Source organism: Drosophila santomea, chromosome 3R (genome assembly GCF_016746245.2).
Source record: "Drosophila santomea strain STO CAGO 1482 chromosome 3R, Prin_Dsan_1.1, whole genome shotgun sequence".
In the NCBI taxonomy this organism is placed as follows: domain Eukaryota; kingdom Metazoa; phylum Arthropoda; class Insecta; order Diptera; family Drosophilidae; genus Drosophila; species Drosophila santomea.
The window spans coordinates 3,634,169-3,650,023 of NC_053019.2; the positions used below are offsets into that span (position 1 = coordinate 3,634,169).

At 42.8% G+C, this 15,855-nt stretch overlaps 1 protein-coding gene across 3 annotated transcripts in view; it reads left to right on the forward strand.

Annotated features, from left to right (window-relative positions):
• The first annotated feature begins 6,924 nt into the window (after nucleotides 1-6,924).
• LOC120451825 (dorsal-ventral patterning tolloid-like protein 1) overlaps nucleotides 6,925-15,855 on the forward strand; it is a 42,077-nt gene continuing 33,146 nt past the window's right edge. For 2 of the 3 annotated variants that reach the window (XM_039635795.2, XM_039635797.2), the window contains exons 1-2: nucleotides 6,925-7,041; nucleotides 12,524-12,586. The gene's annotated coding sequence lies outside the window, so the exon portion shown is untranslated. The remainder of the gene's footprint in view (nucleotides 7,042-12,523; nucleotides 12,587-15,855) is intronic. The other variant, XM_039635796.2, reaches the window with a different exon arrangement.

The following is a 15,855-nucleotide window of genomic DNA, read 5'->3' on the forward strand; positions in this document are numbered from 1 at the left end:
TGGAGACCAATTCACAGGTCCAAAACGTGAGATTAGGCGGTCACCAAACGTATATTTCCTCCAATAAGTGGATGGACACAAATCCAATTCTTGTGCCCGATGGCGGATGGCCTTCCTCAGGCTACGCTCTACAGCATCAATAGCTTCTTCTGTGCGATTTATCAATAAGAGAAAACTTGGTGCAAAAACGGTCCATGGTTAATTATTAACTGATCTGATGAACGAGCGATGATGTGGTCTATAAAATGGACGTAGTGAGCGATACGCATTCCGCACAGAACCATTATTTTCGAATAAAAGTTGCACTATTTGCAAGCGCTGTTCTGGCGTGAGTGTTATCCTGTTGAATTGCCAAACAAAATAGATGCCCCATTCCAAATAAATCTCTTGACAGCTGTTAAATCGGTTGCCATCTTGAACAGTAATGCCAACATAAAGTTCCATACCTCAAAAAAAAAACACCCTTTACTTCATTTATATGATAAGCAAATACGAATTGCTGTATCTACATTTCAAATCAATTTTTAACACACGCTGGTTTGAGATGAATGAAAACGAGTGAACTGTATTTGCCTCCGGAGATGGGGCGAGATAAATACGTGGATCTAGACTGGAATTCAGGGGGCTATTAGCAGGTGCTCCCGCCCCCAGAGGAAGCCGAACTGCTTGGAATAGGAGGACATTAAGGGAGCACACGTTCCGTCTTAGCCGGATCCTGGCATAATTTGGCCGTCGTATCGTATTTAGCAGGGTTAATTACCTAACATTGTGTTGATGGCTTAAGCGTTTCATGGGACGCCATAATGTGGCCGGCGTGTCCTGGAGGCGCTTTTTAAAACGCTGCCAATTGTTGTCCTGCGTGGCGTTATTGTTGTTGCCACTGGCAATTGCACACACAGATTGGCCGCAATGGTTTCTTGGCCGCATTGAGACTTCCGGCTTGATGCCGTGGAAATGACTGCGATAAGGTTAAATATTTAATAGGTTTTCCGGCTCCTTCAACTCTTGCTTCTTCCTCGTTGTCTGCTTCTTGCTCTTTGCTCCTTTGCTCCTTTGCTCCTTGCTGGCTCTCAGATAATTTCTCTAGCGACAACTGTCTGTCTGTCAGTCAGGCGTGTCCCTTTCTCCGATTGTCCCTGTCACTTTGGAAAACTTTTCAAGCTGCCTTAGCTTTTGTTTTTGTGTTTTCCTATTTCTCTTTTTTTCCCGTTGGCTTAGCTCCTTTTCGCCCTGACTCCTCCTTGACTATAGGTGATGGCAGCATTTTAGAAATAAATTAAAATTTCATTTAAGAGCTTTTCAGCTGAAAACTTTCTTAATTACAAATGTTTTGTTGTCTGTTTCTCTGTTTCTGTGTACCCCCTGATGTTCACTCCAAAGAGAAAAAAGAGAAGCCCTCAATGTCTGCCAATCGATGGGCGCTAAGTGTTCTTTTGCCTGGTCGGTTCAAGGTTAATCTGGTTGCCCATTACTAGCTTTCGTAGGTCCAAAATGTGTCAAGGTGCTGATGGTTAAACGCCCCTAGATATGCAGCACGAATTCATGAATTCGGCATAAGAGCCGCACTTCAAATAGATTACCTGCAAATGGCCGCAGCCAACACAAACACCTCTCATGAGAATACAAAAAATATAGACAAAGGCCAGCAGCGGTGGGGTGACATCTCTTGGTCATGAGCAGGTGCCCGGAACTCAGTTGGCAGTTGCATGCAAAAATAATCAAGTACAAATGGCACAGCATCAGCATCAACATCCCCACACCCACAAGCCTTGCACTCAGCCCACACAAAACCCACCGGGGAAATGTGGAATTCAAAAGAAAGAAGAACTTTTGGAGCCCTCTTCGCATGCACTTAGATGAGAACGACAGGACCAGCAGCGTCCACAACAAAGAGCAGCAGGAACAAAAACAACGAGTCGAGTAATGACAGCAGCAATGGCAAAAGCAACAGCAACAGAAACACAGCCACCGCAGCAACAATGGGGCCAAGTCCTGGCCACGCCCCTCACATGCTGGCTTGTCTGGCTGCCAGTGGCGATTCAGGGATTCATTCATCCATTCATGCGCTCTGGACGACGCCAGCGACGTCGCCGGATGTGTGGCAGTGGGTGGCGTACACAGCGGGAAATGTGGGCTAACTGGTTGGGTTCTGGTCGAGTGCAGAGGGTTTTCCCAAACCGACAACACATTTATAACTTCCTCGCAAGTGGATTATATAAATAAAAATGTTCGGAGCACAGGAAGACAAATCGTTAAATTTGTGATGTTCATATAAATAAGAAACAATTGCAATTTATGAGGCTAATCAGGTTAAAGAACTTAAATTTAAATAATTTGAGTTCACTACGGAAAATATTTGGCTGTATTTGCTACCATATATCATACATTTATGATATTGGAATGCACTCCAATTATAAGATAAAAATACGTACTTATATTTTGTAATATATTTTAGAACTGGCAAAGTCATTATGAAAGACACTGAAACGAGTGGTTATAATAAAATATTTATTTCAATTTGAAGTAGGAGTAGAGTTGGCAGGGCTTCGGTTTTCGCATAGGCGTTCTAAATTGACAGTAAACTACTACTAATTAGTAAGGCCAGTAGAGAAGAGAATATGTGTCAGTTGTTCTGGTTTTTGCCACGTGTAAGACTTGCATCTTTGCCACATTGTTGTTTCCACTGCTGCTTTACTTGCTGCCGTCGTTGTTGCTGCTGATGGGGAACACACTTAAGTGGTCGTTTAGAGTATGCCACGCTGTTGTTGCTTGTTTATGAATAAAAAATAGTTTATTTGCAAAACGTTTAGGCCATGGGGTGCTAAAGGGGTCGTCGTATGAGAGCGGTCAATTAGGGAATTTCATCGAGTTAAGCTTCCGCTTTTTGCTAATGGACTGGAGCTCATCCGAGGAGCTCTTCCATAATTGAAAAACTTTACAGTAACGCATACACAGTGCGAGGCATCTGCTGAACCGTAATGTGACATGTTCCAAGGGTGTGAGGGTCAGAATGTGTGTGGGTGGGTGTGTGTGTTTTTCGGCTTGTGGCAATTTCAATTGGCAACCTCGGGCTGCAGTAAGCGCACCCGTGAGTGCTATAAGCATGCGTCCAAAGATAATTGTTACGTCATTAAGCGACTGCCTGTAAAAGGCCCAGAACACCAAACAAAATAAATAAATAAGAGACAATCACATACGCACACGCACACGCATACACACAGACACATACGTCCTTAAACACACCCTCGCACATGTAAGTGGCAAGGATGTGTGGCACTGGGTAAGCTGAAATTATCGTTGCCTACTTTTGTGCGCAGTTCACAATTAAATACATTGGCAGCGACATATGCGGCAAAGCGTAAACAACAAGCCTGGCCAAAAACAAAAGCGACGTTTTTCTCGGCTCTGCGAGCAAGAAAAAATTGAAATGGGAAAATGGGCGGCTCGGCAAAGAGGGAAATGGAAAGAAAATCCTTTCGAACGCCGCTCTCTGCGTGTCTATCCCAGCCACTCTTATGCGTTGTTGGTAACCGAGTCGACCAGCGCAAGCGCTCTGTTCCATTCTCTCTCTCTCTCTCTCTCTCTCTCTCTGGCCACATTATCCTGCCATATCCTTCTCTTACCAGCCCACACACACACACATACAACTAGAGTTGGGCAATGTCAATGTAACTTTTATACAGCTGCCGCTTCACTGCTTTCCTTTGGCTGCAGCGCCTCTCCGCGCGATTGTGTGCGTGTGTTTATGCTCTGATTTGAATGCTACTGATAAGGTGGCATTACGCGCTTCTGCGGGCGGGGAGTGGTACAGGGGGGAGGGGCGGATAGGAAGGGAGATATACGAGTAGAGGGCTGCGACGGTTGCTTCTTGCATTATAATTCGATCTGCCTTGGTTACATCGCCGCAGCGTGAGAGTGTGCGCTACACAGAAAACAAACCAGTATACAGAGGCTTTAAAGTGTTTCGAGCTATAACTAATTTATTGTTATTGCAGCATCTCCATCAAAAATATTTTTAGTTAATACACAAAATTGAAAGTAGCTCAGTAAAGGAAGGACTACAAGTACTATAGGATGTACTATATGGATGTAGTAAAACGCTCGAATTAAGCTTGAGGTCAAAACTGAAATACAAATCATCGATCTGAATCAATCATCGATCTGAAATTAAGAACCCAACAGCAATTTAATCCTAATATTATTTAGAGCATCCAAATACCCAAGATTTGTGATTTAACGTATTGAATAAAGGTCTTTCCTTCGTCATTTTTTGTAAAGGTCAGTTATCATTTAGTTGTTTTCTTGAAAATGATTTAACATTTTTATTGTGTACTCTCTATTTCATTAATTTCCAAAAGCACCAACTAATATTCGAAAAGTTTGTTTCGTTTTTTATTGAAAAATACAAAATAATAAATAAATAAAAATTGAAATTTTCTCTTAATTGTGGCGATGGTTTTAAAGGCATTTAAAACATGTTTGATGCGTTAGTTTAATTTAAATAATTTGTTAATGACTTAAAAGTGTAATTTTTCCTCCTTTGCCCGAATAGTTGCAGACTGTGAGGATGCGGTTGGGCGTGCAACAGAGAACTGCAGCAAGCCACCGGCACCCTAAGTGTACCCGCTAAACACCGGGAGTCTCCGCACCCGGGTGTTTGGAGACACCCTAAATTTAGCAATGACAAACACCCGGGTGTTTTGCCACCAGGGTGTTTTTTGTACTTGCACAAAAACACCCGGGTGTCTGCTGTGCAAAGAAGTTTAGGGTGGGTGACGCGCAAGCAAGGATCGGCCGCAGGTACTTTTCTGTATGCATAAAAATTGTATGGGTGGAAGCGAGACACGGTCCAAAAAATTTAGGGTGAATGGAAATACCCAAGGAAAAGGTCGTGCACATGTTTTTGCGTTTTGATGTATCTAATGTCTTAACAGAAAACAAACTTATGTATTATTAAATAATATAATATATATATTATAATATATTATATATATTATTAAATAATATTTGTACTTAATTAAGAAAATTCTATTTCTATTGCTTTTTTTTATCACTTTAAAAAGAAAAATTACAAAATTAAATATGGGAACTAAATATTAAAAATTTTAACAAAGCAAGTAATATAAGATATAAAAAAGAAATGTCTATTTCGTGTTGGTGAAATTTCTGTAAAAAGAACGCATAATTCTACAGATTTTCGGCATAATATATTTCGCTTTTCAGTACTTAATGTACTTTTCTTTTTCGTATGTTACCTACCACAGGCACTCGAATGTCTACCAGACACCCGGGTGTTTACCAAAACACCCGGGTGTTTACCAAAACACCCGGGTGTTTTGCCAGACACCCGGGTGTTTCCGAGAAAAAGGCACTTGCCTTTTTCTGCATGTTTGCCTTCTCTACCCTTCGTTATGAGTGGCGAGTGTGATCGGTACCCGCGACGTAGGGTGCCGCATTGATTCGGGTGCGCAGGCACCAGGGTGTTTGCAGACACCCGAATATTTTGAGCGGGTGTTTGTATGTACCCACGAAAACCGGTGTGAGTGGCACCCGCACTCAAAATTGTTGAGTGTGATCAGGGTGGCAAAAAATGCCACTCTTGCAGTTCTCTGGCGTGCAAGCTTACAATTGACTTTTAACGATACGACCTACACACACTCACTAACACACAAACACACACATGCGTGCCGCGGCAGGACCAAGTTGTATGCGATTTTATGTGTTATCATTTATTGTGTCTCTTGTGTGAAAACGTGCGCTTGGCATAAATAGACAGACGGACAGACGCTGATATAGCCAGCCACGCCCAAAAAGCCGAGCCGCCCCTCTGCCATCGCTATTTTGCGATAATATGCTGCGCCTTTTGTTTTCACAGCAATAAAAATTGGATGTGATTTAGTTTCCCGCTCCCACTTTCATGTATATGTGTGTGCGTTGGATGTTGTATCTGTATCTGCTTGTGTGCTCTGTTGTGATTGATACGAAGCCTGTGGGAGGCTTTGTTTGCTTTCCCTTTGCATGCTAGCATATCCTTGAGGTCCTCTCTTTCTCTCTTGGCTCCCAATTAACTTTCGTTGATGCGTGTTTCATTTTAATGCCATTTGCGGCTCAATCATTTGTATGGCATACTTTGCGGCCAGTCGCAATTTACATAGTCATAGGCCAATTATGGCCATCTCTGCACACCCACAATCAAACACGCGTACGTGAGTGGCATAATTGCTTTGTTTCTAGCATTTCGGAGCTAATGTTTTATGGACTAATGCATGTGGCATACGGTGAAATGCAGCGCAGAAGCCGCTCATGAAAGTAAAAATTGCAAATACATTATTAATGATGTAAACAGCAGCTGCTGCTGGAACATAACTATTTTCTAAACTGGCAAATGAACTTTAATTATATTACGAAGATAAGGCATTGCTTTCACACCCGCACTTTAAAATGTACATATGTTAATGGGGTGAAATATATAATCGTAATAATATAATAATTAATGCAAACTGCAAAGGACAAATAATTACTGTCACTGAGAGCCACTAAAATGTTTGATAAATCAAATTTGCTTCAAACCAAGCCAAGTATTTAAAATCAAAACACATTATAATATTATAAATATTTTAAAATTTCCCAGATAAATGGAATGATTTATAACTTTATACGTTAACAATTGTAGATTAATTAATATCTTTAAGCCTTTTCCCTTCCCTAGTTAAGTACCAAAGAAATTAATTTATAACATATTTTTTAACACATTGTATTCAGTCGAGTCAAGGGGGTGGTGAATACCAAAACTTCTCTCACTCTCACTGCTTTGAAACATAGCTCCTTTGAAAAATAACTCGTTACCATTGCAGATTGCTATTGGTTTTACAAAACGCACTTGCTAACCTCATTTCCATTTGAATGCTTTCTATTCCATTGCAGCGCAGAGCAAGGATCCCGTCTTAGTCGCCAAGCCGAAGCAATTAACTGAAAATGTAGCAGGGAAAGAACATGGCCCAACTGGAACCGCAAATGCCATGCGATGCAACTAGCATAAACGTGAGTATCCGAGAATTCCAACGAACTCGAAATGCAAATGGAAATGGCGATGAAAATGGGTTGGGGAATGAAAATGAAAATGAATAGGGGGTCTGGTGTCGCGGCTAATTGCTATGGGTCTGAGATCTTGAAGCAGGCTTTTACGAGGGCCGGAGCATTTCATTTGCTTTCAATTTGGCCGTCATCTAGTTGCTTGGCACTAATTGGGCGTCTCGCGTTTTATTTGCAGTCCGTCTGTCTGTCTGCCTGTCTGCCTGTCCTTTGGTTGCGGCCATTATTAAAGTTCCTCCTTGGAAGCAGCCCCATTGTGTCCGTGTCCCAATCCGCATCCTTCGTTCGTCCTTCCTGCAGCTCTAATCAACTGATATGAAATGCAGCTCAGGCTTGCCAAATCGCCGGCAGTCCTGAGCCCAAAAACTTATTGAATCGTCAGCAAATAGATTCTTGGCACAAAAGAGACGGCCATGTTTGCCTGGCCCAAAAATGGTGATTTGATGGCGATTGGCGACTGGCTCGATCGAAGTGGCAAGAAAGATTTATAGCACATACCGTACCATTGCTAACCCACTAGTTCACGCCCAATCAGCACTGATTAAAGTTGATTTAAGACTTTAAAATACCAGGAATAGCGTTGCAAAGCACGTCATCTTGCGTCTCCTTAAGCTGAAATTTGATTTGATTTTTAATATCGTCGTCGTGGCAGGTCCGCAATCCTGCTCTATCCATGTGCACGCCCTGGCTAAATCAGTTTTACAACTTTTATGTGAATCCTTCACCTGCTTTATTGTTGTCGTCGGTTGTCGTTGCCTCCGAGGAGTATAAAAAGCCGTGTAACATTACCGGGGACAACGGCAAAATGGCAATGACAGCACAGCGGCAGCAACAACGTCAATAGTTAAACTCGAGCGGGCTCCGAAGTACAAGATTGTTAGCATAGCGCGCAGGACACAGCAGGAGCTAGGACAACGCTGAGCACAGGGGCACAGGGGCACATGGGCACAGAGGCGAACACAAATGCACAACATTCTTTGCAGGTGCACTGCGGGAAAATGAATGGCAACTTTTTGTGGGAATCAGAGTCTCTATAGATAGATTAGTGGCGTTTGTCTAAAAGATGAATTAATGTGTGGTTTGACACAACCTTCCTAAATACTGAAAACTTTTCCTCCTTGAGAAACTTGACCTAAAAACGGACTTTACTTCGTTGCAAACATCTACAAGGGTGTACAAATAAAATCATTAGCATGTTATAATCAGAAAGCTGGAAGATAATTCGAGGCAATAAATTGTATGCAACGTTTAAAGCATAAACCTAATATTATATTTTTTAAATAGCTCTTACTACCTTCATTAAGACTATGATAAAAATTGCACCCTCTTATATTGTCCATTGTAAGATTTGGCTGTATATTACTTTTTCTCAGTGTAGATTCTGAGGAATGCGGACGAGTGGCGTTACCCGCTGGGCACCGTGTTAGCCAGAGGAATGAGGATGGCAAAGCGATGGCCTCGACTCCTGTGGCTCCTTTCAGATCCTTTTAGGTGACTGTGGCTATGGCTAAGCTGCTGCTGCTGCTGCTGCTGCTGCTCCTGCTGCAGCTGCATCTGAAATGCTGGGAAATGATGCATTTAATCGAAAGGGGGGTGGTGGGGTGGGAGGTGTGAGGTGGAGAGGTAGAAGCTGTAACAAACGAGGGGCGGCAATGGGCGTGGTCGCTCCCATCAGCGGGCGGAAGTCGACACAAAAGCAATGGCCGTCCTGCAGGCGTTGGCTTGTCTTGAGCGGGTAACGAGTCAGTGGGCGTGGCAGTATGGGTGTCACCTGCTTTGCATGTGAAACACGCCCCCAACGTGCCATGGATACCTGAACATGCGGCACCCGTGCAGTTTGAAACACTGGCAGCAATTGGGTGCTACCCGTATGTTGGCTGGTAAAACTAGTAAACTATATTTTTAAGAACGATGGTTTAGAGAAGAGGAGGTTTCTTTTGATGAGTAGTATTAGTAGTAGCTGTAAACAGTTTACCAAGCAAACGCTATCTCTTGAAAGGTCAAAAATTATTATTATAATAAATAATATAAATATAAATAAAGCGTTCTCACTATAATAAAAAGGGGTAATTCGACTTTAAATCCATGATCCATACTCTGGCTTAATCCTCACTATAGCTGGATTTATTTGCACCTATCGAAGGTGCAGGCCCTTTTCTGTTAGTGCTCTGGGATTCCCTTTCATATCGCATGGCACGTAAATTCGTAATAAATTTGAAATTATGTGCACATTTCGTGCCACAGGCTGAAGGCCAAGCAATTTGCAACTTGCACTTTGATAATTTATGTTGCATCCGCCTGGCAACGGTGGCCATAAGCATATATCACATCTGCCAGCCCCTGGATATCTCCTGTTCCGCCTCCTTGAAGCTGGCAGCGATCCCAGAATGGCGCTGTCAACCCACTAGCAGAGTGAATTTTTTCAATTTTCACGAATGCACAGCACAAAGGACATGGTGGCAGGCGAGTGGATTGATTATGCCGACTGCCAAGGACGCAACCAGTCACACACACTCATGCCCATCTTGTGGGGCTTCAGTTTCGCTCTCAATTGGACGTATCCTGTCACACGCCCTGTCAGCTGGCCAAGGACGAAAACAAGCGAGGCGGACGGGTGGCAGGGGGATGCGAGTATCGAATCATCAACGGTTTTTTGTCCAATCGCCCGCACAAATTGGTCAGTGCGAGTGACGCCGTCTAATAACACTCATTACGGATCCATTCATCATTTCAATTCCAATACCAAACAGAACCCGAATCCGAAACTGAATCCGCAGTGCATGTGCAACTGACAGCTGCAATCGATAGGCGTTTCGCTTTTGATTCGAAATTTGATTGCTGATTGCCGTCACTTCACTCACTCACTTCGTATTCATTTGTACATTGTATTTGTTTCATTAAGCTGACAACCGGCAAATGCAGAAGGGATATCTTCCATTCCACACCTGACCGATGGCAGTAATTTCGATTTGGCTTCCATTGGCCGCAGGGAGCATTACACAAGAAAAATTGAATTGCTTGTTGCGCCTGAAGGTAAAATACATAATTTCTATTGTACTCTTGCAATTTGTTTATTATTTTGACTTAATTGATTAATGTTCTACGCTATTCATTTCGTAATGGTTAAAAGCAATATTACATAAGTACTTCAGTGCTATTGGGATAAATAGGTGGATAGTTGACATGGACATTTCACGAAATAATTTTATTTAGTATTTCGAATAAAGCTTAAGCATTGACCTAATAACATACGTTTTATTAATAAAATGTTCCCAGTGTAGCAACGAAATGGATTTCCGCAAGCCAATCAATTAGTTTAACATTTTGCCCCATGTCAGCGAGTTTGCACATGCAAAGTTCGTTCAAAAGTATACCTCAAATTAAATGCGATTTGTTAAATGTTTTGGGCGTAATTCCCGCTGCAAGCCTCGCTCCGTGGAAAGTTGATTCAATTTGCTGACTTGGCATTGGTTTCATTAGTCCAACTGCGCGTAATTTCATTGCTCTGCCAGCGAATCGAGTTCAGATCGGCAGTATGCACTGCAGCATATGCATATCTTACGTGCAATCAACTCCATCATGATTTTTTCAGGAGCAGGGCGAATCGAAAAGCCCACGTCCTTTCCTCGGCCACTTCCGCTGTTCCATTGATTTTTGCAGTGAGGAGGATTTGCAATTCAGTTTGTGGTTGGGATTTTGGGAACATCTTAAACGAAGATACAACGAATAGAGTAAAGCGTTCCATGAAAACGCAGTTGTATTTAATAGGTACTAGAAGGACTGAACCATTCCCCCAAAAGACCACATGTACACCAAAAAACGATTGTAAAAATTAGTGTCTCACATGTTAAAAATATTGCGCGCAGTTTAAATTACAAGTAAATGCATGTAGTTAAAAAGTAAAATTTAAACTGACGAAGCATTTATGAACATATATGTATGCCTGATATTTATCGATGGTAGCTGAGGAAATGATTTTTATCGCTTATGCGAAACAAAAAATATATTTTTAATCCACACAAATATTTACCAATACTTATCATTTGCTGTTTCAAAGTCAGTGTATTCGATTTTGTGTACTGTGTGTTTGCCCGGCGACAACAGAGGCAATCGTAAACAATTTGATTTTAACGCACACAGCGGTCCTGATGATGGGGCGGAGGCGGTGGGAGGGGCGTGGCAGGCTAACTGACTGGCAGTGCAGGAATTCTAATCGGATTTCGTTGCAGCTGCGGCCGGAGCAGCCAGGGAAACAAAAGCTTTTGCCAGGAAATTGATATCGAAAGCAATTTGGCACCGCTGCCCTCTGCGGATGAGAGATACGGGGACTCCAACGGCTAGGGGTGGATTTTGGACCATGGACTATGGACCATGGCATTGGGTTTTTGGCTTTGGTTTTCGTTTCGGTTTTGGGGCAGAGTAATTCAATTTCAGATAGCTTTCGCTCCGTCCCACGGTGCGTATGCGCAACTGCAGGCGTGGCGTAATCTTTGGCACTTCAATTTGATCGGCGGGCATTTGTAAGGCCTTCGACATCGCCAGCTAGTAGTCCTGACGCTCCTCGTAGAGCATAGAGTTCAGAACATGGCCACATAGTGCCTGACGTTGATGAATATTGCTACAGCGATAAATTCAATTACAAGTGCCGAGTGGGGCCAAGTCGAGGGCTATAACTCAACTGACAGCGGCAGAACTCTTTGCCGACTTCGCCTTCGCATCCGCCTCGCCACTGCCACTTTATCCACTTGACTTGGCTCTTAAAGTGTTTCCCCAAACTGAGAGACACGGACACGAACAAAAATGGGGGAAAAAAACCCAGAAAGGAGAAACAACGCCGAGGAAAGCAGTTAAAAGTAAACAACAGAAAAAAGGGGGCTAAACAACATAAAATAAATGTAATAAATTTTAAACATAGAAATGATAAATTGCTCTGGGACTCGACTTTAGGCGCTGCTGCCAATGGCGAAATGCCTTTGTGCGATTCGCAAAGCTTTTTTTACATCTTTACACAATTTGTTTGTGGCTTCGCCTACACGTGCCACGCCCCCTCCAAAGCCCTAACGCCTCTTTTGGCACGTGTGTTTGGCGTTTTTATCTATTTGGCAGCTGCATTTGCTTGTCGTTGTTTAATTTACTTTGCTGCGAAATTGATTTGCTGCAAAGTTTTGCCGCTCCTTCCCACTTTATCCCATTCCTTTATTTTTGGTTTGGTGTATTCGTACTTTACAATCTTCTTGACACGCCCACGCCTGGTGCAAAGTTTTCAACTTCCAGGCGAAGTCGCATTAATGCAGCAGTTGCAAATGTTTTGCCCGTAACTTTTACTTAAGCGCTGCCAGCTGTTTGGCAATGCAAAGTTGAGCTTAAGTCGTCCTGCCAACTGCCTGCTAGTCAGCTTGTACTGAGTTCTCCACCGCTCTTCTCTTTGCAGAAACTTAGACGACTCCGTGATTAGGACGTGTTGTACCCTAACGCTCTAAATGCAGACGATATGGTGAGTTATCTGGATAATTGATATCTTAAACTCCTTCTACCTCCACCTTCTCATTCCCCTATTGGGAAGCATTTAAGTGCAATTTCGGTTTCTCTGTTCCATAAATTAAATTTAATCAAGTGCACGGTTTTTGATTGGCCTGGTAAGCAGCTCAACAAGTTAAGCGCTTTGGCTGATGAATTGCAAATGCACCTTTCTATTTGCATACCACACTTACACTCACCCACGCACACACATGCTTGCATACTCGTATATCATGCATTACGCATACGCCGCATATGCCCAGAACTATTAACAAGCGCATTGCGTATTCATGAAAGCATTTTGATGTGCTGAAGTACCCGTTGTGGCACAGGCAGCAGCAGCAGCAGCAGAAGAAGATGACAGGAATAGCAGCAGAAGTATATAGGACGACGAGCTAAGTTTTCTAATTAAAAACTACAAATAATTGTGACTCGTAATGAGCACACACATGGTGCTCTTAAATGTAGTTGTGTTGAGCCCGCAAAAGCCAAATTTAAATTGCAACTTGTCACTGCTGTTGCAGCTTGCTGGTTGCTGCCTGCTGGCTGCTGGCTTCTGGTTGTCATGTATGCAACATGCGACTGACTGCAAGGCTCTGTGTACTGGCTAATTTCCATTCCGTGATCATCATGAAGTTCCTTTTTGCAACGCGCGGCTAGCAACTAAAGGCAAAGGCACGCCTGCATTTCATTTTTCCCAGAGAGATTGATGCATGCAAGAAACGCGTGACCGCCTTTGTGTGATATTTGCCACACACATGCGACTTTAAAGCTTTAAATCAAACAGCATACTAATCAACCAACTGAATGCATATTGTTGCATCTCCTTTGCACATCACGCATACACTTGCAGCATCGGGACATTTGAAATGTAAATGCCCCATTGCGGAGTACATAAACGCATCTCTATCTGAGAATTTTGAGCAAAGCTGCAGATACCCAGATCCACAGGATGGCTAAATTTATGCCACCAACTCGCGGCGTTGAAGTGTAGAATGCGGCCATTGCTGCTTTTTTGTTTTTTGCTTTTCTGCTGCTTTTCATGATGCGCTGATGACGACGATGATGCGCTGCTGCTGCGGATGGCAACTTTTTGTGCTGCTTCGAGCGCCATTTGTTTCAGCCACCATCCATTTGCTGGGCTTGCAGGGCTCTTGGCGAGGGTTTAATAACTATTTTGGAGTGTTTGCCACGCTTAGAGGTCTGGACTGTGTTGGTGGGAGAAGGCATTACGTATACACTCTGATGCAGCCCAGGCAAGTTTGTAAGTCTCGCAGAGCCGAGTTGTGCAACAAACTGAATAAATAGGCAAAGGCAGAGAATTAAATTTGCAAGTCTAAGGAGCTTAGCTTCATTATAATCCTAATACAATAGTGTTTTTAATTTGAAATTTTTAGTTGTTTAGTTGATTCCTTCATAGTCCGTTTGACAGCGCATCAGCATAAAGCACAAAGTCAGTTGCGCTGTGGTCGTCCTTTTATTTGCTGCGTTTTCTCCATTTTTATGCTTTTTGAAGTGCTTCCTGCGCTTTAGTCTCTTCTAATTGGCTCTGGTTCGCTTTTAATTTTGCCGGCCATATTATTTTCGCGTTCGCCGCCTTTGAACGGCGAGCAGCACTCATTAAACCGCTGCCCAAGTGCACAATTAGCCGGGCCACAGATACGGGTCAAAAGGTAAAGTCGCAGTTCCATGGCCCTGCGATGATGCCAAACAAACTGACTAATTGCGAGAGAAACAGAAACAGGTAAGCCGCAGGTGTTGATTGGTGTGTGTGTGTGTGTTTAAGTGTGTGTTTAAAATACGACGAACATTTGAATAAACATTAGCGGAAACAAACTGCAATTTATTTGCATCGTTACAACGGCCACAGTGGCTATTACTTTTGACTGCAATTAGCATTTTACAGTGCGGCCGAGTGCAGCGAATAATTTCCAATTATGCGGCATGCCACATGTGCCTGCACTCGCAGCGTTGACAGTTCGCAAGTCGCATTCTGTAGTCCGTAGTTCGTAGTTCGCAGGCGAGTCATCCTGGCCATTCTGCCTCCTTAATTATTCAGCAGGATACACACAGCAGGAGCTCACATCCTTGCCATCCTGCCAGCTGCCCGGAATTAATGGATACAGCTGGAACGTAACAGAAAACACCACTCAGCCACACAACCCTGCCCCGCCTTCAACGCCCGCTTTCCCCATTCGGAAAAACTCCAACACTCCGCACTGAACATTCACCTAGTTACGCATACGCCCTGATGACATTAGTGCAACATTGCAGACAATTTTCGTTAGCAAAATGGGAAAGCCACCGACCACCGGCCAGCAGAGGACCGGTGGCCGAAAGACGGACATTGAGAAAAATTTTAGAGGTACATTTAAAATTTTAATTTAAAAAAAATAGGAAAAACAGGAAAGAGTTTTAAAGATATATTTTAAAATTTCCTTTTAATTGCTCTCGTGACTTTTTAATAACAATTAATATTTTAAAAGGGACAACTAAAACTTTTTTCTTATCTCATATAGTATTTAATATATGTGCACCTTTAATCTCGGTGTAACAAGGTTTTCTAAAACGTTAGAATTTGCTAAAGCAGTCCGAAATATAAATAGTAAAGTTAATGTTTTAAAGCTTATATATAAAATTTAGTGATAAATAACGAGGAAGCAGTTAAAAACAGAAATGTCATTCGTGAGAAAATGAGTATTTAAGTCATGACTTGAATATTTATATGGATATACTAGCGTTATTTTATATGACCACTGCAGCTATCTAGTATTTTTCTCAGTGCACAAGCTCGCCAACACCCATTCAGCAATAGACGTGTGTGCGTGCATCGCAGTTTCACGTTGATTACGAGCACTTTATGGCTCCGTGCTACGTGTGGGCGTTGCTGTTAGATGTTAGACGGTTGTTGGATCTGGCCGAGTAGTAAGACCATAGACATGATGTCTATGCGTTCATTGTTGCAATTTTTACTTTATTATCAACGTCTGTAATCACTAAAACAACAGGAGCAGCCACCATCCAGCCACAACAAGGATAATAGCAGTGGGGGGGTTGATGGTTGGCAAACTTGTTTCGGCGTCTGTTATTGCGGCCAAAAACATTTCGAGTGGCGGAAATTTGATAAATGCCTGGCCTGACCCAATGGGCGTGGCACTTGCCAAGGGCTTATCTCCAGTGTACTTGTAGGTTATTTATGATTATTTCGCATATTTTTATGGCTTGCAAATGAGGAATGTGTATGCG